Source organism: Mobula hypostoma, chromosome 27 (genome assembly GCF_963921235.1).
Source record: "Mobula hypostoma chromosome 27, sMobHyp1.1, whole genome shotgun sequence".
NCBI lineage: Eukaryota > Metazoa > Chordata > Chondrichthyes > Myliobatiformes > Myliobatidae > Mobula > Mobula hypostoma.
The window spans coordinates 26,430,644-26,458,058 of record NC_086123.1 but is presented as its reverse complement, the minus strand read 5'-3'; positions in this window follow the sequence as shown (position 1 = coordinate 26,458,058).

The window sequence follows — 27,415 nt, the reverse complement described above, 5'->3', positions numbered from 1 at the left end:
CAAGTTTGTAATTAATAGAACTTGATAGGGACCTTCCCATTGAGCTGTCAGTAGATCCATATATGATTTATTAATCAGAACTCACTCGCCAGGAGTCAAGAGATGTCCCCCTTCTGTTAGATCACTCTACGTGGCTGAAACCTGTTGAAAAGCAGACTCAACAGCTTTGGTTAATTTCACACAATAGTTAACTGTCTACCATGATGTGTATAATAGCCTCTCGGAGCCTGAGAGCTCCTGGCAGTTCCATAGGATATCCTGTTACCACCTTGAATAGACTTTGTTTCGTTTTCTTGTTTGGGGTTGCTGCATCAGACTTTAGGCCATGGTACGCTTTCATTATGATACTTAGTTTTTGTTCGATGATTCCATTCATTTGTTTGGCTTGTCCTGTTGACTTTGGATGCTGTAGACAATGAAAACACCATTCGATATTCATCAGTCGACTAATTCCTGACAAACACTCCCAGTGAAATGTGTTCCTCAATCAGAGTCGATGTGACACGGCAACCCCATCTAAGTCTTTGATCAGAGTTTTTGCTGTGGGTGTGGCAGTAGCCTTCCTTGCTGGAATAGTTTCCACGCAACTTGAAAACCTGTCCTCTATTACTAGTACACCAAAATATCCTTGTTTCTTAAGTAAAGAAATGTAGTCCACTTGTAGATGTATAAATGAACAAGGTGGGGCCAGAGCACTTAATTCTGATAGCTTTTCCATGGCTCCAGGATCTAGTTTCTGGCATGTCATGCATCTTTCAAATGTTCATTGAGCTTGTGGCATGAACTTTGGATTCCATCACCACTGGGATCATCTGTTGATTATCTTCTGCACTCCAATGCATCCTAGAGACTGTATTTGCTGTGCCAGGTAAGGAAACAACTTAGTTTGAGCCACTAGTCTATGACCAGTGCCATACCACCATACTCCATTATTGTTTAATCTACCACCATTTTCCATCCAGAACCACTTTTTCTCTGTGGACCATTGAACTTTCATGTTATATATGCACATTTACCGATATCAGCTGCTGATGTTTTGCAACTTCGGGCAATAGATCTGGTTATACATGTTAGCTCAGCTCCTGTATTGAATAAGAATTCTACACACTCATTTCTGATTAATAGGTTAGCATATAGGTTCTTGCTCTATCAAGGCAAGCAAGGGCTGCAGAGAAGGACCTACTCATTTGTTTAACCATGATTGTGCATCTATCATATCCACCATTGCTTACTGAAACTCTGTCATCCACTTAGAATCTTTTGAACTTTGCGAGGCGGGGCTTCAACTTGTTGTTAAGCTCGTTTCCTTTGATTTTTATGCCAACATCTTGAAGTCTAATGCGTGATCTTACCACAGAATTCTTACGCAGTGAATGGTAAGGCACTGAGGAGTGTGGTAGAACAAAGGGATCTGGGAATACAGGTCTATTATTCATTGAAAGTGGTATCACAGAGAGATAGAGTCATAAAGAAAGCTTTTGGCACATTGGCCTTTATCTTTATGTTTAAGGTATTGGTAAGTCTTGCGAGACCATGGATCTACACCTGGAAAGTCTTCACTTTCCAGGGCGCGGGCCTAGGCAAAGTTGTATGGAAGACCCGTAGTTGCCTATGCTGCAAGTCTCCCCTTTCCACGACACCAATGTAGTCCAAGGAAAGGGCAAGGTCCGATACAGCTTGGCATCAGTGTTGTCGCAGAGCACTATGTGGTTAAGTGCCTTGCTCAAGGACACAACACGCTGCCTCGGCTGGGGCTTAAACTCATGACCTTCAGATCGCTAGTCGAATGCCTTAACCACTTGGCCATGTGCCCACATAACGCCCTTTATAAATCAAAGTATTACGTACAGTAGATGTTATGTTGAAGCTGTATAAGACATTGGCCTAATTTGGAGTATTGTGGGCAGTTTTGGTGACCTGCCTACAGAAAAAATGTAAATAAGGTTGAAAGAGTACAGAGAAAATTTACAAGAATGCTGCAGGGTCAGGAGGACCTGAGTTATAAGGTAAGATTGAATACGTTAGGACTTTATTCCTTGGGACATCGAAGATTGAGAGGAGATTTGATAGAGGTGTACAAAATTATGAGGGATATAGATAGGGTAAATGCAAGCAGACTTTTTCCACTGAGGTTGGGTGGGACTACCACAAGAGGTTATGGGTTAAGGATGAAAGGTGAAAAGTTTAAGGGGAACATGAGGAGAAACTTCTTCAGTCAGAGAGTTGTGAGAGCATTGAATGAGCTGCCAGTGCAAGTGGTGCATGTGAGCTCAATTTCAACGTTTAAGCGAAGTTTGGATAGGTGCATGGATAGTAGAGGTATGGACTGCTATGGTCCCGGTGCAGACTGATGGGAGTAGGCAGTTTAAATGGTTTCAGCATGGACTAGATGGGCCGAGAGGCCTGTTTCTGTGCTGTACTTTCCTTTGACACTATGACACTAAGCGACACCGTGCTTTAGGGGGTAGAACTCAATAACATGACCCGGTCTGAGATTGTTTCAATGTGCACAGTGAAATCCAATCCAGTTTCTTCAGTTAGCTAGTAGGAAATGGCTGTTCATCAACGGGTAACATGTAATGATCGATATCTCATGCCACTTGATTGGTGGCTCACACTAGTTTGCTATATGAAACAGCATTGTCATTCCAATTCAGTTTCACCATTTTAGCAACTTTTTGTTTCAGGCCATCCATCGAGCTGACCTCAAGGGACCATATGTAGAGCCGCCTATGTTATCTTCATTTATGTCTGCAACTCCTGAATAACTTAACCACAGTCTCTCTGTAGCATTCCTCGTATCCTGAAACATCCTCAGAAACATTTTGCTTGCAATCACCACTTTCCTACAATTCATCCATGCTGGGTCCTTTTCTTTCAACCACCTCTTAATAGCATTCCAACCACCTCCTCTTCTGTTTATCATCTCCCTTGCCATAGTCAGCTCTCTCACTCAACGATCTGGTTTGTTGCGAAGACGACATAGTGGCCAAAGCCATCATATGGATGCAGTTGGTATACGGTATATTATTGTTATGTTGAAGCCTAGCCCAGGTCTTTAGACCATACTTTTTTTGGAGATGGAACTTCCTTGGACCACTTATCAATCTTGTCTGCCTCAGATGGTTGATGGTGGAACAACTATCTCCTTTCAAGGGTTCCATTTCTAAGTGTCTTCATTTCTTTGGTCTTTATTGGAGCAAGCCATGACATAGCTGCCAGTCCTACTGTTTCATTAGTGTTATCCTCATTTAAGTCTCTAGCGGACGCTGTAGAGTCCATATTATGTACATCCTATAATTCCCTGGAGTTCAGATGGTGTTGCAGTGCTGCGAAACTGTTCAATGTAAGGGGTGTTTCAACATAGCAAGCTGTGGCTGTGTCATCTGAAACTGACTTGGTTGCATTGAAGTTCCACCCACTTCACATCCAGTCAATTGCATTTATCGTGCTGTTCTCTCACCAATTCAGTTAATGCGGAAAGTTGTTCTTTACACTCTTTACTGTCTGTATCACACTGTTGTTGTAATTTATCACATGCCTATTTTTCTTTCCCTAATTGATCAGTTATTTCCTTGTTCTGTTAACTCGCTCTGCTTTTGGGGCCAAGTCTTCACTACATTTTGTGACAGTATCCACCTGAAGCAGCAGAGCAAGTAGAAATGGTGCTAGTGTGATAGGTTTCTGAAGGACTGCACTTGTACTGATATGGCCTGCTGAGAGGGACCACGGAGAAACTTTCTTAAATTGGGCCGTTCAGGGAAACACCACTAATTTGTGAAGACACACAAGGCAACGTCTTAAGTACCAGCTCTACCTCCGATCCAATCTCAGTGCTTCCTTGCGCAAAGCAAGCTTATATCATCATCCTCACGGTTTTCTCAATTTTCCTCACTGCTTTACTCCACCTCGTCTCCAACAGGCTGCTGTCCAGAGTCATGTGATTCTTTGGGACATACGGGGTCACTCCTTCGTCCACTTCAGAACCTCAGTTTCAGTCATCAATCTGCACTGTGCAGGCAATTCGTGAGCATCTGCACACGCACTGAAGCACGTAACAAAAAGAGTGTCACAAGACTGGAACAAGCTGCCAGCACAAGTGGCGCATGTGAGCTCGATTTCAATGTTTGAGAGAAGTTTAGGTGGATGGTAGGGGTATGGAGGGCTATGGTCCCAGTGGAGGTTGATGGAAGTAGGCAGTTTGAATGGTTCAGCATGGACTAGAGAGGCTGTACTTTTCTATGACTCTAAATCTCTGCAGAGCAAAGACCATCTACCAAATAGCTCCCGCTTTAAAACATTGTCCAGCAAGAGCAAAGATCTATGTCTGAGACCCTGGAAAATGTAGACCACTTCCTATATCCTGATAGCCACTTCTCAATGACAGCAGACGCAGATAATAAGATTCACTATTGCCTTCAGTATTCTAGCACAGAAGCTGTCTGTAATGTTTGATGATTAAGACACTTCAGTGCTTATGGGCTGCTGGACAGCAATGATCTCTAGCCCTCTGAATACTTTTGGGACATGGATTACCTGTAGCAGACAACTCATGGTACTACAGAGGCACCATCAACACTGCATCTGCAAAATTATCCAAGCCCACATGGCAGGAAGGAGAATTGGTGCCAGACTCCTCTCCCAGATCAGCATTGTGCTCAGGTCAACACCAGAAGCAATCACTCTATTCCAAGCTCCACCACAGTAAGAAATTACTCAGTGGGCGCCCGATAACGTTTCCGTTCCATTTGCCTATCTCTGCTGAGCATGTCTCAATAGGTCTAACTATACATTAGCCAGTCTTCAGAACATTAGCTCTCACCTGTGGCTCCAAGTAGTGACCTGAATGCAATAGCGGCTGCACCCCTGGTGCACCCTTCGACAGGTGAGTTTAACCAGGTGAGGGTAGCCAGGCAGGCATCATACCCCAGTGAGATAGGGTATGCCTGTCCTAGCATGCAAGGTCATCTCTGTCAGACTGGACAGATGAGATCTATGATGAGATCCAAAGGCCAGGACGGTAGTACTGCAACACTCCTTGGAGAACAAAGAGCGCGACAAGGCAACAGAACTCATCACAGCCATTCACTGCAACCAAGGAAGACCCCAACTTGTGACACTTGCTCATACCTGGACTTCTGAGGTCCAGAAAGTGGGACTGCCCCGTGCAATGGCTTTTCCACTTTAAAAACTCTCCTGCACAGGTCTCCTGTCATCGTTGGACTTGACAGACAACCACCACCACCACAGCCACAAATCCACAAAGGGACTTCAGTGCCCATTTAACGGCTACATTATTTCACTCTGTTACACGCATTCCCTTTGGCCACTCATTGCCCACCCTATTTTCTCTTCCACCTAGTCTTATTGGTTTTCTCTTAGTTCTGATGAAAGGTCTTCATCCTTAAATATTTATTGTTCCTCGTTATACAGATACTGCCTGAGCTGTTGAGTTTTCTGGGGTTTTTTTTCAGATTTCCAACGCATGCATTTTTTTAACTGGTGGCAGTGCCTGTTCACAACTCCACAATACAGTCGAACATACAGGATAGTGTAGGAAACACTTGATCCCCATTATCAAGAAGCTTAGTGGAACCAGGCACCCAACAGTGGGCCAAGTGACACAATGCAATTCTCACTTAATCAAAAGGTTTTGTGATCACAAGTCTGTCCTCCGTTGCTTTGTCTGTGAAATATTGTCCAATTTATTCTTGATGAGAGTGAGGCCAAAATTCAGTGATGATTCCTGCTCTAATTCTTGAGGGAATGTGGCAGATTTTCCCTACCATCTCAATAAAAACAAATGGCAGCCAGTTGCGATAGATTAAAGAATTTCCTCTTTACTTCATGAGCATCAAAATCTCTGTCTGTGCTGAAACATCCAAGCACTAACAGGGCATGGACAAAGTTCAGCGATTTCCTACACCATAAGGAGAAGATGGCAGCGCGACGGTAGCGCCCGTGGCCTCTCCGGTGAATGATATCTGTAATCTGTCAAGTGGGGGACCGTACACAATTCTAATTTGATGGAAATTGACGTGAGAGTATGGAGGAACATCTGGAAAACTTCTGAAATGCCCGCTTCGCGGCTGTTGTACTGTGTGGTAATTGGAACCTCCGGAGTAGAAGGCCCCAAATCCTTGGCTTTGCTTGTTTCAGCGGCCGGGGCTAGGTCGAAGACGCTCGGCAGAGGATGGCGCTCGGGCGGCTGTATCGGAGGAGCCGGTCGGAGGCTTGAAGTTTTCGGACGGACGGACTCAGTGTCGGCTGTGGTCGGCTGCTTCCAAGGCATCGGCAAGTTGACGGTGCCTGGAGGTTTATGGCAGGGAGTTTCTCCCTTTTGCCGCCTGCTATCGGGGACTCGGGAGTCGATCGACTCCGGGACTTTGAGACTTTTTTTTACCCTGCCCATGGTTTGTTCTTCATGAAATTATGGTATTGTTTTGCACTGCTGTAACTATATGTTATAATTATGTGGTTCTGTCAGTGTTAGTCTTTGGTTTGTCCTGTTTTCTGTGATATCACTCCGGAAAAACACTGTATCATTTCTTAGTGCATGTATGCATTTCTAAATGACAATAAAAGAGGACTGAGTGTTCTCATAATCTAATCTAATCTAATAAACTCTAACTCCTTCAACTCAGTTAGTCTCCAGCAGGTAAACAGAGCACCATACATCACAAACCTGGGTATAACACGCTCCAGGAAATGAAGAAAGCTCCCGTGAATGGCATTTTTGCTCTCGTCTGTCTAGATTGCACAGTAGAGACAACGGAAGAAGTTGGGAAGTTTGGGCTAGGCATTCATTTCTCATTATGCTCTGGGACTAAGTTTTTTTGGCTTTTGGATAAGCAACCAGTGATAAGCCACAGATGCACCCGAACATCTTACGTTATGTTGACCCAATCAGTATGTGAATTAAAGATATGAAGGACAAATTAGCATCCAGATTTCCTTTGCTTGGTTATAAAATGTCCCTAAGCTATCTGGAATAGGTATAAACCATAGTTTTAATCTTGAAACTGAAAACTAGATGGTACTTAATGATATACAGTATGAGAGGGGAGAATGTGTAGAACCTCTGAAAGATGTTTCTCCATTCAGTGCACTGGCTATTGGAATCCAACAGATGGGATATAAAGGAAAGCAAGACTGAGAGTACTGTGCTGATATCTGCAATCGAAATTAGATGACAAAATCCAGGAGATGCCCACATTTTCTCACTGGTCATGAACCAGGAAGAGTGACTTTGTGAAGTGCAATTCCAGCAAAGTGCCAGCCTCAGCAAATCTCCACACATCTGCATTGATGTTCTTTTCTTTTACCATCTCTCAAGCAGCTAATGGTCCACATATGCCAGTATAAATCTCCCAGATATCTTCATCTGTTTCTGCAGTGTTAGCGGGAAAGGTGTGTAAATTTGTCAATGTTTCTCAAATAAAGGTAAATAATTTTAAAAGCCAAAGGGATCATTAGGGGTATGGATGAAAGAGCCAGTTAAAATGTGGGAAAGACATCAACTTTGCATTGGGGAAGGCGTGAGGGACAGAAACTTTCGAGGTTCAGCTTCTGGGTGCTGAGATTCTAAGGGTGAATACATGCTGTGTTTTATGGCAAGAAGAGTTAGGTGTAAAATTTAGTATATAATGATAAATCTATGCAGACACTTTCATGGCTTGAAAAGTAACTGCAATTTTTGGCATCATGAGCAAATCTTAAAATGAAGAAAGACTTTGTGAGGAGTAAGTTTTTTTGACTCAGAGAAGTGGCAGATGCGTGGAATGTGCTGCCTGGTATGGCAGTAGAGACATATTAGAGGCTTTTAAGATTGGCACCTGAACATGAGGAAGATAGAGGGGTATGGACAGTGTGGAGATAGGAGGGATTAGCTTTAGGGGGTTTTTGATTTACTTTTTAGCTGGTTTGGCACAACTTTGTGGGCCGAATGGCGTGCTCCTGGGCTGTACTCTTCTATGTTCTATTGCTTTTCTCTGTTGGACGATCTTATAATCTAAAAAAAATCATACCCTTGACAAAATGATTGATGCAACTTTCATTCTTGATTAATGCATCTCCAACCTGTTTGCCTGCTAGAATACCATGACTTGTCCAACACAGAAATGTGTTAGCACAACAATATGTTTACTTGGTGGAAAATTTTTGAGTTTATTCATGTTCTAAACATTGTTATTAAGTTCTTCCACAATGTTGACAATTGTAAATATTTGTTGAGGACACATCCAGCCACACCAGAACTATTTTGTTATCTATTCAATGACTTGAAACTTTGTCACTTCACCACACAGCATGGGTCCAGAAGAAAACTTGTATCTGTATAAACAAACAATTGAGGATTTCATCTCCAGCTCAGAATGGAAAATTCAACACTACACAAAATTCCCCAGAACTTCTTGGAAAGGGAGTTTTGGTCAACTTTGGGTCAATGTTGTTTCACTGCCATCTACTGTATGTATTCTCGTTGAAGGCATGCCTATAGTTCTCCATCCTCCAAATTCCTAGATTATAGGTGTCTCATTTCAAGATCATTTAACAGTTTACATAGAAACATAGAAACATAGAAAATAGGTGCAGGAGTAGCCCATTCGGCCCTTCAAGCCTGCACCGCCACTTATTATGATCATGGCTGATCATCCAAATCAGAACCCTGCCCCAGCCTTCCCTCCATACCCCCTGATCCCTTTAGCCACAAGGGCCATATCTAACTCCCTCTTAAATATAGCCAATGAACTTGCCTCAACTGTTTCCTGTGGCAGAGAATTCCACAGATTCACCACTCTCTGTGTGAAGAAGTTTTTCCTAATCTCAGTCCTAAAAGGCTTCCCCTTTATCCTCAAACTGCGACCCCTCGTTCTGGATTTCCCCAACATCTGGAACAATCTTCCTGCATCTAGCCTGTCCAATCCCTTTAGGATTTTATACGTTTCAATCAGATCCCCCCCCTCAATCTTTTAAATTCCAACGAGTACAAGCCCAGTTCATCCAGTCTTTCTTCATATGAAAGTCCTGCCATCCCAGGAATCAATCTGGTGAACCTTCTTTGTACTCCCTCTATGGCAAGGATGTCTTTCCTCAGATTAGGGGACCAAAACTGCACACAATACTCCAGGTGTGGTCTCACCAAGGCCTTGTACAACTGCAGTAGTACCTCCCTGCTCCTGTACTCGAATCCTCTCGCTATAAATGCCAGCATACCATTCGCCTTTTTCACCGCCTGCTGTACCTGCATGCCCACTTTCAATGACTGGTGTATAATGACACCCAGGTCTCGTTGCACCTCCCCTTTTCCTAATCGGCCACCATTCAGATAATAATCTGTTTTCCTATTTTTGCCACCAAAGTGGATAACTTCACATTTATCCACATTAAATTGCATCTGCCATGAATTTGCCCACTCACCCAACATATCCAAGTCACTCTGCATCCTCTTAGCATCCTCCTCACAGCTAACACTGCCACTCAGCTTCGTGTCATCCGCAAACTTGGAGATGCTGCATTTAATTCCCTCATCCAAGTCATTAATATATATTGTAAACAACTGGGGTCCCAGCACTGAGCCTTGCGGTACCCCACTAGTCACCGCCTGCCATTCTGAAAAGGTCCCGTTTATTCCCACTCTTTGCTTCCTGTCTGCTAACCAATTCTCTATCCACATCAATACCTTACCCCCAATACCGTGTGCTTTAAATTTGCACACTAATCTCCTGTGTGGGACCTTGTCAAAAGTCTTTTGAAAATCCAAATATACCCCATCCACTGGTTCTCCCCTATCCACTCTACTAGTTACATCCTCAAAAAATTCTATGAGATTCATCAGACATGATTTTCCTTTCTCAAATCCATGCTGACTTTGTCCGATGATTTCACCGCTTTCCAAATGTGCTGTTATCACATCTTTGATAACTGACTCCAGCAGTTTCCCCACCACCGACGTTAGGCTAACCGGTCTATAATTCCCCAGTTTCTCTCTCCCTCCTTTTTTAAAAAGTGGGGTTACATTAGCCACCCTCCAATCCTCAGGAACTAGTCCAGAATCTAACGAGTTTTGAAAAATTATCACTAATGCATCCACTATTTCTTGGGCTACTTCCTTAAGCACTCTGGGATGCAGACCATCTGGCCCTGGTGATTTATCTGCCTTCAATCCCTTCAATTTACCTAACACCACTTCCCTATTAACATGTATTTCGCTCAGTTCCTCCATCTCACTGGACCCTCTGTCCCCTACTATTTCTGGAAGATTATTTATGTCCTCCTTAGTGAAGACAGAACCAAAGTAATTATTCAATTGGTCTGCCATGTCCTTGCTCCCCATAATCAATTCACCTGTTTCTGTCTGTAGGGGACCTACATTTGTGTTTACCAGTCTTTTCCTTTTTACATATCTATAAAAGCTTTTAAAGTCAGTTTTTATGTTCCCTGCCAGTTTTCTCTCATAATCTTTTTTCCCCTTCCTAATTAAGCCCTTTGTCCTCCTCTGCTGAACTCTGAATTTCTCCCAGTCCTCAGGTGAGCCACTTTTTCTGGCTAATTTGTATGCTTCTTCTTTGGAATTGATACTATCCCTAATTTCTCTTGTCAGCCACGGGTGCACTACGGGAGATTAACTTAATCTCGATTTAAGGTTCAAGTGTATTAGTTCTGGATACCTCACTACAAAACTATTACTTCCAACCTGCTTCTCCTCTTCTTACTCAGTCAGAACCTCATGCATTTACGGTGTTGTTGCTTCCATCATCATTCCCTTTTCACTGCTAGATGTAGCCAAGAAATGACAACACCTAACTGTATCAAACAGTACATGACTCACAATTCTTATCTAAAGATTTATCCCAATTCTCAACCTCCAGTTCCCCAATTGCAGGCACCGACAAGTAACTCTGATGTTGTCTCATCCTATTTAATTCTGTCTTTGTTTTAATTCTTGTGATATCTGCTGTGTGATGCCATGATTTGATTAATAGCAGTTTGGAAAACAGATTTGAAAATAACAGTTTGGTTATTTTGGTCTGGACCAAAAGACATATTTGCTGGTGGGATCACTCCACAGCCGAAACAGAAACCTATGTGGCCTGTCACTGTGCCTGGTCTCTATTTTTTTGGTAATGCTGGTGAATGTTACCAAGGTTTCTGTGTATGGATTTTCGGACAATTGATGCTTAAATTTTTATTCAGTCTTATGGTTTTCATATTCTGTGTTTACACCGTTCTTTCTCATTGTTTTTTTTGTGTGGGGTGTGGGGGGGGCGGGGTTTGGGGTCTGATGTTCCTGTTGCCGTTCATGCGGGGGGGGGGGTGTTTAGGGACTTGATGATCATGTTGGTAGCTTTGCAGTTTCTCTCTAAACCGATCTCTACGTTTTTATTTTGTTTTGTGGCTACCTGGAAAAGATGAATCTCAGAATTGTATACTGCACACATACTTTGATAATAAATGAACCTTTGAACCTTTGAAGCTTTTGAACTTTTGAAATATGCTGATATAGTCCATCAGGTTTAAATTTGACAAATGTTCCGATACATTAATACTCATTTCATTTCCCTGCTGCAAAGAGCGAGAGAATCTAAGACTCTAAAGATTTGAATAATCAAAGTTGTTTCTCAGCTCAAAGGAAATGGAGACAACCCAGGAAATTATAGGTTGGTCACGCTTACATCAGAGGTAGGGATAGTATTGGAGCAGATTTTTAGGGATAGGATCTACTTACATCTACAGAAGTTTAAACTTCTTGAAGGTAGTTAGAAAAGATTTGTGTACTATCATATTAACGGTTTGGTTTTTTGATGATTTGATGAAGATGATTTATGAGGGTAGGATGAGGTACATTGTCTCCATAGACACCTGGCCCTACCCCTCCTCTTTCAGCACTCTTCAGGACCCCAAACAGTGGTGAGGCGACACATCATCTGCAACTCTATTGGGGTCATCTATCGTATCCAGTTGTCCCTGTGCAATCTCCTCTGTATCAATGAGACTCGATACAGATTAGAGGACTGCCTTCTTGATCACCTTTGTTCCATCTGCTGCAGAAGGCATAATATTACAGTGGCTACCCATTTCAATTCAACTTCCCACTTCCATTCTGACATGCTGTATCTGTCCATGACCTCCTCTACTGCCATCATAAAACCAAACTCAGGTTGGAGGAGCAACATCTTGTATTCGGTGTGGGTAGCCTCTAACTGATGGCATGAACATTGATTTTTTAAAAATTTTTGGTAATTTCTTACTTATTCCTCCTTCCCTCCTTTTTGAATCAAAGTACATTTTATTACCAAAGTGTGTATCAATTACACAACCTTGAGATTTGTCTGCTTACAGACAGCCACAAAACAAGAAACCTGACAGAACCCAATTTTATAAAAGACCCACACCCAATACACAGAAAGAAAGAAAAATCAAGTCAAATCATGCAAATCATAAAGTAAGCACCAGCATTCAGAACGAAAATGAGTCCATAATCTTGAAGCCGGAAGCAGCTGGAATTGGCCCATAGTCTCACCCTCAGTCTATCACACAGAGGCATATCACCATGAAGCTCATAGACACTAAGCCTGGAGCAGCTGGGTTATGAAACAGCCTCAGCCTCAGCGCCAATTAATTCCTCATTCTGGTTACCCCCTCTCTTCTCCTCACCTGCCGGTTACCTCCATCTGTTTCCCTTCCTTCTCCTTTCACCATGGTCCACTATCCTGTTCTATTGGATTCCTTCTTCTTCAGCCCTTTGGCTCTTCCACCTGTCCCGGCCCCCCAGCTTCTTACTTCATCCCCCATCTCCTATCCACAATTAGAGATAACTCAAAATATTGCCAAGGTCACTGTGGAAGTTGGTTCTTGCTGTCTTTATCAATATTAATTCAGATGACAAGCAAAGGAAAACAAAAGTGAAAAATAAAATAAATATGTGCTTAAAATGGGTATAAAACCCTCTGCTCTTACGCTTTGCTTTCTTCAGGAATCTTTGTGAATAACTGTAAAATGTAAAATAAAGTATTACTTCCCACAATGAAGTAAAACTTTTTGGCAAAGAACAAAGAAAAAGGGAAAAGGAGATCTCTCACCTTCATGCAGCTTCTTAAAGGGAGATGATCGCTTAAAAGTCCTGCAACTTTATTTCATGCTAGGTCAGACAAAAATTTTACTTAAATCGCATCCTAATCCCAAAAGTACAGAGTTAATTCAAGCAACCTCTAACTCTTTGCCTACTCCCTTTCTCCCAACTTATAAGTTGCCTATTCCTTGTGCAGCATTGTAGACCCAGAATTTAATCCAGTTCAGGAAATATCTGCCTCTCAAGGGTTAAATAGGCAAGGTTGTTTAAAAGACAAACATATGTATGACAGGGAGAATTTTAGAACTTAAAACAAAGTGAAGCTGTAAATTATTGATCATGTACAAACATTCAAACAAATTCCCCATCAACCAAAACTGCAACAGCTTCCAAGCTTTCTCATTTCCAGTCTTTGATCTCTGGTGGGACTCAAGTTATGAGACTATTAGGTCTAAAATGTGTTTCATCCTGCCATAATTAAAACACTTTCTTCCAGGACACATTCCTTTAATTTGGACCCCTGCTTCCACTTATTCAGTATGTTAGATTATTATTATGTTGGACTTCTGCCTTCTTGATCAGAATCAAGTTTATAATACTTGCTAAAGATAGAGAAAAAATAAATGGATTATAGTAATTATGTAAATATGTATATTAAGTCGTTAGGTTAAAGTAAGTAGCACAAAAGCAGAAATAAATAAAAAAAAGTCGTGAGATAATGTTCATGGGTTCAATGTCCATTTTGAAATTATATGACAGAGGGGAAGAAGCTGTTCCTGAATTGCTGAGTGTGTGCTTTCAGGCTCCTGTCCCTCAGTACAGAACCAAGGAGAAGAGAGCACGTCCTGGGTGGTGGAGATTCTGAACGATGGATGTCACCTTCCTGAGGCACTGCTCCTTGAAGATGTCTCGGATACCACGGAGGCTAGTACCCATGATGGAGCTGACTAATTTTACAACTTCCTGCAACATACTTCAATCCGTCACTTAACATTAGTGAGGGCTTATCTAGCTTGTCCTACCAGAGCACATCCAACCTTGTTGGCACTTATGGTGTTGCCATGCTGAGCACACCCACATCAAACCTAGACACGGTTATATTAGTAATAGTCTCCATCAATCGATATTGTCACTAGACAACTGATGCAATATAACCTTCCTTCTTCCATGTCTTTGTAACTTGGTCTCAATCAATTTGTAGATTATTTATTTAGAGGTAACAGGCCTTTCTGGCCATGAACCCAGGGCACAAAATTACATTGATGTGACCACTTAACCTTCTAACCTATACGTCTTTGGAATGTGGGAGGAAACTTGGAGCACCCAGAGGAAACCCTCACAGTGACAGGGAGAAAGTGCAAACTCCTTGTAAGGAGTGGCGGGAACAGCAGGATTCTTCTCGATGTTTTCCTTTCCCCTGTTGGAATGATTTTAAACAGATCACCTCTCCAATAACCACAGACCAGCTTAACATGTTGCTTGGCATTATGTGAAATCTCCTTGGGCCAGGCACACTTACGCACATGATTGTGTGGCTGAGTACAAATCCAAGGCAATATTTAAGTTTGCTGATGACACCCCCCTCTTGGCCCCTGGATAGAAATCTGTCCCAGAAAGGCTAAACTATAAGGAGGATTGAGTTCATAAGACCAATAAGATCATAAGTTGTAGGAGCAGAATTGGGCTATTCAGCTCATGGATGTTGCTCTGCTGTTTCATCAAGGCTGATCCATTTCCCTCTCAACTCCATTCTCCTGCCTTCTCCCCGCAATTTTCCACGTCCTGACTAATCAAGAACCTGTCAACCTCCGAATTAAATAAATCCGGTGAGCAGGCCTCCACAGCCACCTGCGGCAATGAATTCCACAGATTCACCACCCTCTGGCTAAAGAAATTCCTTCTCACCTCCATTCTAAATGGATGTTCCTTTATTCTGAGGCTGTGTCCTCTGGTCCTAGGCTCACCCACCATGGGAAGCATCCTCTCCACATCCACACTATCTAGGTCTTTCAATATTCAACAGGTTTCAATGTGATTCTCCTGTCATTCTTCTAAACTTCAGCAATTACAGACCCAGAGCCATCAAATGCTCTTTTTGGGAATCCTGTACAAGGTCTCCCAAGTCCCTGCGCATCTTGGATTTTCGAATTTTCTCTTTGTTTAGAAAATACTCTACGCTTTTATTTCTTATTCAAAAGTGCTTGGCCGTACACTTCCCAACACTGCATACCATTTGCCACTACTTTGCCCATTCTCCAAACTTGTACAAGCTCTTCTGTACCCTCCTTGTTTCCTCAATACTACCTGCTCCTCCACCTATCTTCGTGTCATCTGCAAACTTGGCCATAAGGCCATTAATTCCACTGGCCAAATTATTGACATATAACATAAAAAGAAGCAATCCCAACACCAACCCCTGCCAAACACCACTAGTCTTTGGTAGCCAACCAGAAAAGGTTCCCTTTATTCCCACTCTTTGCCTCCTGCCAATCTTTCAATGCTCTAACCAGGCTCGTATCTTTCCTGTAATACCTGACTCTGCTTAAGCAGAAGACCGAAAATGCCCTTCACTCCGGATCCCTTCCCCAACTACTAACCTAACTGTACCTACTTCTACACTATTTAAAATCCCTCATTTCCCATCTACAAGACTGTACAGAGATGGCAATTAAACGTTCCAGAAATTGGATCACATCCTCTCAGGCCCTTCAATCTTTGATAGCTAAAACTATCAGCAGTAGCTGTCAGTAGTAACTCTGTGAGCAAGGTAATTTTGTTTCAGATTCACCACAACCCGTAATCACACCACTACTTGCACTGTCAGTAATTCATAGGGTCTCAGACTGAGCATGCAGTTGGGGTTGCTCGCAATCTCACCAGCATTCCTGGTAATACATCAAACCATGTCCTTCCCGTCTCTGTTATAGCTTTAGCTAAGGCCGTTTTTATTGTTCATTTCATCCTTTCTACTATTCCTGAGCTCTGAAGGTGGTAGGATGCGAGGAGTGATGAAGAAAATATTGTCATTGTAACTATTGAAATTGTATTGTTTCAGCTACTGTTACCTCTGGTATTGAGGGTATAAAACTGTGACATGCCTTTGGATTTGTGATCCTCTACTCAGGGTCTCTGCAGAATTATGCTTGCTTGTTGTGATGAATAAAGACTTCCCTATCACCAGCTTCAGTTTCTCTCCAGTGACTTCAATCACAGTCACAACATCTGGGGGCTAGTCCGGGATACGTTCATAACCCACTGTCTGGCTAGTGACGTAAGCAGTCTAAGGGATTGAGCATTTTTAAGAGTAGTATTTCATGCTTAGATCTGTTCAGATCAATGACCACAGGGTCACAAAGTATCAAAGAACATGGTGGAGAGCTGAACTGAACTGCTATATATAAAAGTGTGGTGTGTGTGCAAGTGTGTTAGTGTTTTAGGGACAGACTAACAAATAGTTTTGGTAGCTTGATGAGACAGGGCCACCAGTCATGAAAGGTGGTTACTGACCATTCAGGACGACAGATGGTTACGTGTATTCAGTACTTGGTCAGGGGAACCGTAGAGCAGTATACTTGTCTGTGAGTGTGTTTGTTTCAGAATAAGTTTGAAACCTGGGAAACAAGAGTTTTAACTGCAAGGTAATACAGCAGTTCAATGGCACGTAAGTGGAAGTTTGCAGAGTACGTACATTGTGGTTTTAAATATGTACTCTTTCATTTATTATCCATCCTTAATATTTTGTTTAGTATGGGAATTAGTGTGGAAATATTTGAGGGGAAGGTTATAACCAAATACATCTGTTGGGATGGCATCCGTTGAAGTCAGACAATGTCAGGTCATGAATGCTGATGACCCTGATTACTACCATTTTCAGACCCCTCACCCCAGGGAGAGGCAGAGCTCAGCTGCCCACACTTAAAGTTGCTTGTGGGAATTCAGAATTCAGGCACAAGCTTGAAGAGATGATTGAAATTCACCAGATGTACCCAAAAGATTATTACATGTTAGTAAAAGTGAAATGCTGGAAGAGTATGACAGATACTGTGGCCCTCGGAGTGTGGGATGGCACATGGACAACTAGTAGGAATGCCAATAATGAGGAGAGATAGATGTGCTTGAAGAGCGAAGTGAGGGGGCACCGACTGGGATGCGGGGTGGGGGGAAGTGAGAGTAATTGGGGAATGATAATGTCAGTAGTTCAGAGAGCTGATGGACCTGCCATGGATTATGCATAGTGTAAATATTGAACATATGAAGAACATTCAGGGTTGTACAATCCAAGGAGCGATGAATTTTGCATAAAGTAATTCAAACAAATAGTCTAAAAGCTTCTAAGGACAGAAATCTCAGACACCCAAAATTAATGTTGTCAGAGCTGTCTTTGAGTACACAACAATGGTAAGTACACAAAAGCTACTGATTGCATATACATGTGACCTTGTTTGATACACTAAGTGACAACATCCATCTGGTTTGCCAGCTGGAACTTAGTCATGGTGGTACGAATAACTTCACCCATGTTGTCTGGTTTGAAGCAAACCAATTAGCACAACCCCATTGTTTTAACATTTGGCTCTTTCATATGCAATCTCTTAGTCTGTGAAGCAGCCTGTGCTTTTAACTTCAATTTATTGTTTGCAATTTAGAAAAAAATGAACTGAAGGCTAATGGCAAGCTTCCCAATGCATCTACATTTACAATCAGAACTGAAGCCTGGTTCTTGTTTGAATTAATATCTGCTGTATTCATATGACTCCACAAAACTCCCTAACAGAGATGATTGGGAATTAAATATCCAAGGGTATCAGATAATATGGAAGGAGAGTCAGGAAAGTAAGGGAGTTGGGATATCATTCTTAACTAAGCAGAAGATCAGGGTTGTGGTGCGAGATGCTATAAGATCGAAGGAAGAGAATGCTGAGTCCTTCTGGGTAGCAATCAGGAATAGTAAAAGGGGAAAAATTCTCCAGTGGGAATTGTCTATAGGCCACCAAACAATAGTATTACAGGCAATAAATTCAACAATTAGCTTTTGGAACATTGGCCTTCATAAATGAAAGTATTGAGCACAGAAGATGGGATGTTATGTTGAAGTTTTATTAGATGTTGGTGAGGCCTTATTTGGAGTATTGCATGCAGTGTTAGTCAGCTGCCAACAGGAAAGATGTAAACAAGGTTGAAAGTGTGCAGGGAACATTTACAAGGATTTTGCTATGACTGGAGGGTCTGAGTTATAAGGAAAAATTGAATAGATTAGGACTTTGTTCCTTGGAATGTAGAAGATTAAGGGGAGATATGATAGAGGGATACAAAATTATGAGGAGTATGGATAGGGTAAATGCAAGCAGGCTTTTTCCACTGAAGTTGGATGGGACAACTGTCAGAGGTCATGGGTTAAAGGAGAAAGGTGAAAAGCTTAAGGGGAACATGAGGGGCAAGTTCTTCACTCAGAGGGTTGTGAGAGTGTGGAACGAGATGCCAGCACAAGTGGTGCATGTGAGCTTGATGTCAATGCTGAAGAGAAGTTTTGATAGATACATGGACAGGAGGGATTTGGAGCGCTACGGTCAGGGTGAAGGTCGATGGGACTAGGTAGTATAAATGGTTCGGCACATACTAGATAGGCCGAAGGGCTGGTTTCTGAGCTGTACTTTTCTATGCTTCAATGACTCTAAATATCTGATGCATGCAAGAATGGATTGGCAGTCCTGCCTTGGGGGACTAACTTGCACATAGATTGGGCAAATCAAGTTGGTCACAGTAGTCGTGAGGAGGACTTTATAGAATGCATCCGTGGTAGTTTTATTGAACAGCATGTTAGTTAGCCTACCAGGAAGAATGGTATCTTAGACCTAGTCCTGTGCAATAAGACAGGTAAAGCTTGCAATCTTGGAGTCATACAAATGGAGGGTGTAATATTTTGATCGTGCATTATGCCTAAACAAGTTACACTGCTACAGTCTGCTAATGTAGACTGGGAAACAACCTCAATAAAAGTATCTCTTTATTCATGTGCCTTGCGCGTTACACACTTAGGCGATCATGGCTGTCCATATCGAACGATCCCTCACAGCGTCAGTGATATCTCGCACACCTAGATCTGTTAGTTCTTTCATAGTGTCCATATATTTTCTTCTTTGCCTTCCTCTACCACGTTCCCCGGGCATACGGCCTTGTAATGTAAGGCATTTTATTTCTCCCTTTCTGATGACATGGCCCTGGAATTTAAATTTCCTCTCATTTAATGTTCTCATTAAGGATCTTTTTATATGGGCACGTTAGAGTACTGTCTTATTAGTTACCCTATCTCAGTGGTCCCCAACCACCAGGCCGCGAGCATCTGCCACTGGGCCGCGAGGAAACAATATGATTTAGTGATATGAAACGATGAGTCAGCTGCACCTTTTCTCATTGCCTGTCACGCACTGTTGAACTTGAACACCCCCCTACTCCCCCCCCCCCCCACTCGTCAGCCAGCCTTCAAGGATATTGTCAATATTAAACCGGTCCACAGTGCAAAACAGTTTGAGAACCCCTGCCCTATCTCTATATAATATTGTCAGCATTCTTCTAAGAAACCACATTTCTGTTGCTTCTAGGTTTCTTTGGAGTGCTGCTGTTATAGTACATGTTTTGGAAGCATTCAGCGAGATTGACCAGATGTAACATTTTAGTAGCCTAAGCCTTGTTGTCATAGAAATGTGTCTGTTGGTAAAAATGGGTTTCATTTCTTGGAAGTTGATTTTGGCAATGACAATTCTTCTTTTCAGTTCTTCTTTATTTCTAGCATCTTGTGATATAAAACTACCAAAGTAATTAAAGCTGATCTTTTATTCAATCTTTCAGTTACCGATGTACAATTAGCAGTTGGGAGTATTCTTCTGTTTTGATATTAACATACATTTGGTTTTTTAACAGTTGATGGTTAGACCAAAATCTGCACTTGTTTGTGCTACTTTGTCTAGGAGGATTTGTAGGTCATCTACAGCACTTGCTATTAGGGTGGTATCGTCTAAATATCTTATATTGTTGATGTTAACACCTCCAATTTTTATCCCATCTAGGTCTTCTATTTCTCTGAGAATCATTTCATTATAGATATTAAATAATTCTGGTGAGGCAACACATCCCTGTCTAACTCCTCTTTGAATTTTAGTCCAACTGCTTATATTATCATCAATTTTTACCGCTGCCGTTTGATTCCAATATAAATTTTTAAGCAGTTGTTGTTCCCTTCCGTCGATGTTTAGTTTAGCGAGAATTTGAAATGATTTTTCATGTTGCACTTTGTCGAATGCTTTAGTAAAATCAATAAAACATAAAAAGACATCATTTTGATATTCCATTTCCCTTTCTGAAAGCATTCATAGCATGAAAATGGCGTTTCTAGTTCCTCTATCCTCATAAACCCATATTGCAGTTTAGAAGTTTCTGGTCTTAACTTGTTTTTAATTTGACTCAGAACAATTCTTAACAAAATCTTTATTATGTGACTCATAAGACTGATTGTTCTATAATTTTCACAGTCAATAGTTCTAGGAATTTTTAGCAGAGTTATAAATACTGATTTCAATAGATTGTTAGGCAATACACCAGACTCATATATGCCATTAAACAGTTCAAAAAGAATATCTATGCCCTGATCTTCTAGGGCTTGTATCATTTCCACTGAAATTTCATCAGGTCCAGTGGCTTTACCATGTTTCATGCTTTTCATTGCTTTAGTTATTGCTTCTCTGGTAATAGTTGGGCCAAAATTAAGGTGCTTGTGGGTTCCCCTCTATTATCCTCAAACAGCTGCTGTATATACTGAATCCACCTCTCACATACTTTATCTGGGTCTGTTAGTATGGATCTGTTTGCTGATCTTATGCATCCTGTAGAGGAGGTTTTCTTAATTCCAGTAATTTCCTTAATTTTCTTGTGCATTTCTTTGTTGTTGTTGATATGGCCTTCTACTTCATTGCATTTTTGATTCAGCCATTCTTCCTTTCCAATATTGCACAATTGTCTGGTCTGTCTGTCTAGCTCTCTGCATTAGATTTCATTATTCTTCACTAACCTTCTTCATTCCATCAGTTCCAAAATTTCTTGGATTATCCACCCCTTGTTGGTGTGTTGGATTTCTTGTACTGGGATTATCTCCTCTGCTGATTGCTGTATAGCATATTTAAATCTGTCCCAAATAGGTGTTGTTTTGTTATCGTTGAGGTGTTCTTCTACAGCTGTCTTGTATTGTTGCTTAAGTATGCTATCATTTTAAGTCTCCCAACATATACTTTTTTCTGTTTTTTCCTCGTTTCAGTTTCTTTAATTTTGTTTTAATGGTAGCTATTACTGGATGGTGATCTGAACCACAGTCTGCTCCTGGGTAGGCTTTAGAATTTGTGATATTATTTCCAAGGCATTCATTGATGGTAATGGAATCTATTTGATTCCTTGTTCTATCTCTAGGACTAATCCAAGTACACAATCTACTTGGATGGTTTTTATACCAAGTATTGGTGATAACTTGGTTGTTTCTGACACACCAATCAGTAAACCTTTCTCCATTTTCATTTTTCTCCCCTAATCCAAAAGGTCCTATGACGTTATCAACCCTTTCCTGTCCAACTTTGGCGTTAAAATCTCCCATGACTAGTTTTATATCCTGAGATTTACATTGCGCATAAGCACTGTCGAGATCTTCATAAAACTTGTTGATATCTTCTTCATCCGCATCATTTGTTGGCACATAGGCTTGGATTATGCAAATGTTAAAAGGGTTACCCCTTAATTTAACTAAAAGCAGCCAGTCGGATATTGCCCAATATCCCATAAGACATTTTGATACTTGTTTGTTTAAAATAATTCCAACTCCATACATATGCTATTGACCTCCAGAATACATTATAGAGAACTATTCTTAGTGAATTTGCCACTGTCGGTCCATCTAATTTCTGACCGGTCTAAGATATCAACTTCCAACCTTCTCATTTCATTTAATGTGTGGTCCAACTTTCCTTTCTGGTAAAGTGTATGGATGTTCCATGTTGCTACCCTTGGCCTTTCCCTATTGCTTACAGTCTCTGGATGACGATCTGGTGTCACCTGCGGCACATAATGACCCCTACCGAGCGAGGTGTTGTTCTGTTGATTAGAATCAACCCCATTCACACTGTTGTCGGGTTTCCTTCTTTTGCTTCTGTCCATGATTGACTAGGCAGAAATTTCAACAGTGGTTTGCCATTGCCTTCTGTTGCCGCAGTGCTCATCTAACTAGAGCATTTCACCTCTACTGGTGTTCCCCGTTGGGAATCATAAAAGACAATCCTCCACCAAAGCTTGGAATCCTTCTGCCTGCTGCAGGAGACTTCAGTGATTTTAGGTGACACCACCACCATTGGTCTGGTTATTTTTCTGGCGCCAGACGCTCGCCATAGACAGAGCTCCTTCAGCGAGACAGGGTGCACCCGGACTTAAGTCTTACGTGAAGGCGGAGTTGTCTTGGGTGGGAAAAGCTATATAATCGCTTTTGGCATTTCCTGATATTTAGTCAGGACCCAACCACCCAATAAAAGTATATTCCAGTTAGAAACAAGGACAATAAGAGTGGCGAGAGCCACTTGTGGATAAGTAAGGAAATAAACGAAAGCATCAAATGAAAAGATCATTCATACAAAGTCACCTAGAGTAATGGGAAATTGGAAATTTGGGAAAACTTTAAAAGGTAACAAAGAAACACTTGGCAAGCAATAAGAAAAAAAAGGAAAATAGATTTCAAAAGGTAACTAGAACAAGATATAAAAACAGACAGTAAACATTTCTATAGTGATGGAAGGAGATGCTGGCAGGAATGAGAGCAGAGCAGCGATGATGTGAATTTCTGGGAAATATGAGGATGGTGGCGAAACATGGATGCCTGCCACTGTTCGGTTGGGGCCATAACAGGCCATTCATTTGTGAAGGACAAATAGAAGATCAGATTATTATTTAAAAGGTGAAAGACTGCAGCATGCTGTTGTGCAGGGGGGACTCGGAGCTTGTGCATGAAACTGAAAAAAGGCTAGTTTGAAGGTGCAACAGTTTATCAAGAAACCAAATAGAATGTTAGTCTTTATTGCAAGAAGAATTGAACTTAAGGGCAGGGACGTTATGCTGCAACTGTACAGGATACTAGTGTGCATTTCTAGTCTCCTTACTTGAGGGAAGATATATTGGCTTTGGATGGGTACAGTTCCCATACCAGGCAGTGATGCAGAGCCAGTGAAGATGCTCTCAATTGTGCCCCTGTAGTAAGTTCTTAGGATTTGGGGGGCCATGCTGAACTTCCTCAACTGTCTGAAATGAAAGAGGCGCTGTTGTGCCATTTTCACCACACAGCTGGTGTGTACAGTCCACGTGAGGTCCTCGGTGAAGTGGATGTTGAGGAACTTAAAGCTGTTCACCCTCCCAACCTCAGATTCATTGATGTCACTAGGGGTTAGCCCATCTCCATTCCTCCTGTAATCCACAACCAGCACCTTTGTTTTTGCAACATTGAGGGAGCTGTTGTTTTCTTGACACCACAGAGATGACTTCTTCCCTGTGGGACACCTTGTTATTGTTTGAGATTAGGCCAATCAATGTAGTATCATCAGCAAATTAGAGCTGTGGGTGGCAACACAGTCATGGGTATACAGGGAGTAAAGGAGGGGACTTAGTACACAGCCCCGAGGGGCTCCTGTATTGAGAGTCAGAGGGGTGGAGGTGAGGGAGACCACTTTTACCACCTGCGGCAATCTGACAGGAAGTCCAGGATCCAACTGTACAAGGCAGGGTCAAGGCCGAGGTCTCTGAGCTTCTTGCTGAGCCTGGATGGAATGCTGAACTGTCGTCCAAGAACAGCATTCTCACATAAGCATCCTTCTTCTCGAGATGTGTAAGGACAGTATGTAGAGCACTGGCCATTGCATCGTCTGTCAATCAGTTGTGTCAGTAAGCAACTTGTAGGGGGTCCAATTTGGATGGCAGCAACTGCACTCATTTCCCTTTCAACAACTAGTACATTTCTAGTGTCTTCCACAGTGAAGACTGATGCAAAATACACATTTACTTCATCTGACATCTCCTTGTCCCCCATTATCTAGCCTCATTTTCTAGCTGTCCTATATCCACTCACATCTCTCTTTTATTTTCTATATATGTGAAAAAGCGTTTTCTGTCCGCCTTGATATTGTTTGCTAGCTTACTTTCATATTTCATCTTTTCCCTCCTAATGATTCTTTTGTGGCTTTCAGTAGGTTTTTAAAAGCTTCCTAATCCTCTATCTTCCTGCTAATTTTTTCTTTGTTTATATGCCCTCTCTTTTACTATTACATTAGATTTGACTTCCCTTGCCAACCACAGTTGTACTGTTTTGCCATTTGAGTATTTCTTTGTTTTTGGAATGCACTATCCTACACCATCCTCATATTTCCCAGAAACTCATGCCATTGCTGCTCTGCTGTCATTCCTGCCAGCATGTCCTTCCAATATACTTTGGCCAACTACTCTCTCATACCACTATAGTTTCCTTTACCCCACTGAAACACTGTTACGTCAGACTCTACTTTCTCCCTATCAAATTTCAAGTTGAACTCAACCATATTGTGATTACTGACTCCTAAGGGTTCCTTTATCTTAAGCTCCCTAATCAGCTCCCGTTCATTGTATAATGCCCAATCCAGTAAAGCTGATCCCCTAGTAGACTCAACAACAAACTGCTCTAAAAAGCCATCTCATAGGCATTCATCAAGTTCCTTCTCTTGAGATCCATTAGCAACCTGATTTCCCCAATCTACCTGCACGTTAAAATCTCCCATGTCTATCAGAACATTGCCGTTTTGGCACATGTTATCTATTTCCCATTATAATCTGTAGTCCACAACCCTGCTACTGTTTGGAGGTCCACATATAACTACCATCTGGGTCCTTTTACCCTTGCAGTTTGTTAACTCAACCGTCAAGAATTCAACATCTTCCGATCCTATGTCATATCTTTCTAATGATTTGATGCTATTCTTTACCAGCAGAGCCATGCCACCCCCCTCTGCCTACCTTCCTATCCCTCTGATACAATGCATATCAGACATTCAGCTCCCAACTACAACCATCCTTCAGCCCCCATTCAGTGTTGCCTACAACATCATACGTGACCTTTCTTCATGCCCTGACCAATTAAGAATCTATCAACCTCCACCCTAAATCTATCTAAAGACTTGGCCTCCATGGATGCCCGTGGCAAAGATTTCCACAGAGACACCACTCTCTGGCTGAAGAAATTCCTCCTCATCTCTGTTCTAAAAGGACACCCCTCTGTTCTGAGGCTGTGTCCTCTGGTCTTAGGCCCTCCCACCATAGGAAACATACTCTCCACGTCCACTCCATCAAGGCCTTCCATCATTTGATAGGTTTCGTCCTTCTGAATTCTAGTGAATACAGGCCCAGAGCCATATGACAAAAATCTCTTCATATGACAAGCCATTCAATTTTGGAATCATTTTCATGTACCTTCTTTGAGTGGACTACTCACTAAAAGAACTCAGCAGATCAGAACATTCTTCACTTCTGACAGAAGATCTTGAACCTTAAACATTAATTAAATCTGCTTTCCTCTCTCACAGATTCTGCCTCACCTGTGGAATGTTTCTTACATTCACCTTTTTTTTCATCTCCTCGCAAAGATTATTTCTTTATTTATTGAGACACAGCGTCGAATAGGCCTTTCTGTCCCTTCGAGCTATGCCACTCAGCAATCCCTGATTTAACCCTAGCCTCATCACAGGACAATTCACAATGATCAATCATCCTTCTAGCCAGTACATCTTTGGACTGTGGGTGGAAACCGGAGCACCCGGAGAAAAACCACACAATGCATGGGAAGGATGTTTGTACTCCTTCCATTGAAAAGCCTCCTCCTGTTCTTGAGGGGCAAAATGCCCTCCTCTTTTTGCTACAGTTTGACAGTTCTGGTCACCGAGTTATAGGAAAGATGTCAACAAAATAGAGAGAGTACAGAGAAGATTTACTAGAATGTTAGCTGGGTTTCATCTCCTAAGTTACAGAGAAAGGTTGAACAAGTTGGGTCTTTATTCTTTGGAGTGCAGAGGGTTGAGGGGGGACTTGATAGAGGTATTTAAGATTATGAGGGGGGTAGATAGAGTTGACGTGGATAGGCTTTTTCCATTGAGAGTGGGGGAGATTCAAACAAGAGGACATGAGTTGAGAGTTAAAGGACAAAAGTTTAGGGGTAAAATGAGGGGGAACTTCTTTACTCAGAGAGTGGTAGCTGTGTGGAACGAGCTTCCAGCAGAAGTGGTTGAGGCAGGTTCGATGTTGTCTTTTAAAGTTAAATTGGATAGCTATATGGACAGGAAAGGAATGGAGGGTCATGGGCTGAGTGCGGGTCGGTGGGACTAGGTGAGAGTAAGAGATCAGCATGGACTCGAGGGGTCGAGATGGCCTGTTTCCGTGCTGTAATTGTTATATGGTTGTATGGTTATACATAACAATGGAGACTCAGAGGCTGAATTATCTTCTGCTTTCCCCATGTCCCAGGCACTTGCGTTATTACTTACTGTTATATTTTCCCTATAGCAGTTGCCAATCAATCGACAATGATATTATTTCATTGTAAGTAATGATGTGTTTGTTTTTGCCTGTATTTATAGTAACAACACGGAAGACTGGAACATTGGAACTGCGAGTTGCTGGTCTCCCGCTCTCACTGTCGCCGGAGTTATCTCTCTCCCTTGCTGATGAACGGGAGCCTGCCTGAGATAGTGAAGTGCTGGGTTATGGACTGTAGTTTTTCATGGACTCTAGATCAAGGTCTCTTTAGGTGTTTTTGCTATTGCTAGTCTTTGACTACAAGTACCTCAGGTCAAGAATGATGAGTTCAGAGAAAGACATAAAGATACAGAAGGCGCTGACGTGGAGGACTATGAACAACATGAAGGAAATCTGGAAGTTGAACCTGACCAGAGGGCTTAAAAAGAGGATTTTCATAGCAGTCGTAGAGTCCATTCTCATGTATGGATGCGAGACGTGGATACTCACCAAGGCTATGAGAAAGTCTCTGGATGGTTGCTATACACAAATGCTCTGGATGGCTCGACGCGAATTGGCAACAACACATGACGGACGTCGAGCTCCATGACGACCTACCGATGCTCGCCACTAAAATCGAGGCGAGAAGACGCAACTAGCGGGGCACTGTCTATGCCACCCTGAGCGACCCGCCAGCCTAGTCATCATATGGGAGCCCAAGCACGGGAGGATGAACCCTGGGCGCCCTCCCAAGACTATGGTCAACATGCTCCTAGAAGACAGCGGCGTGGCTAATGT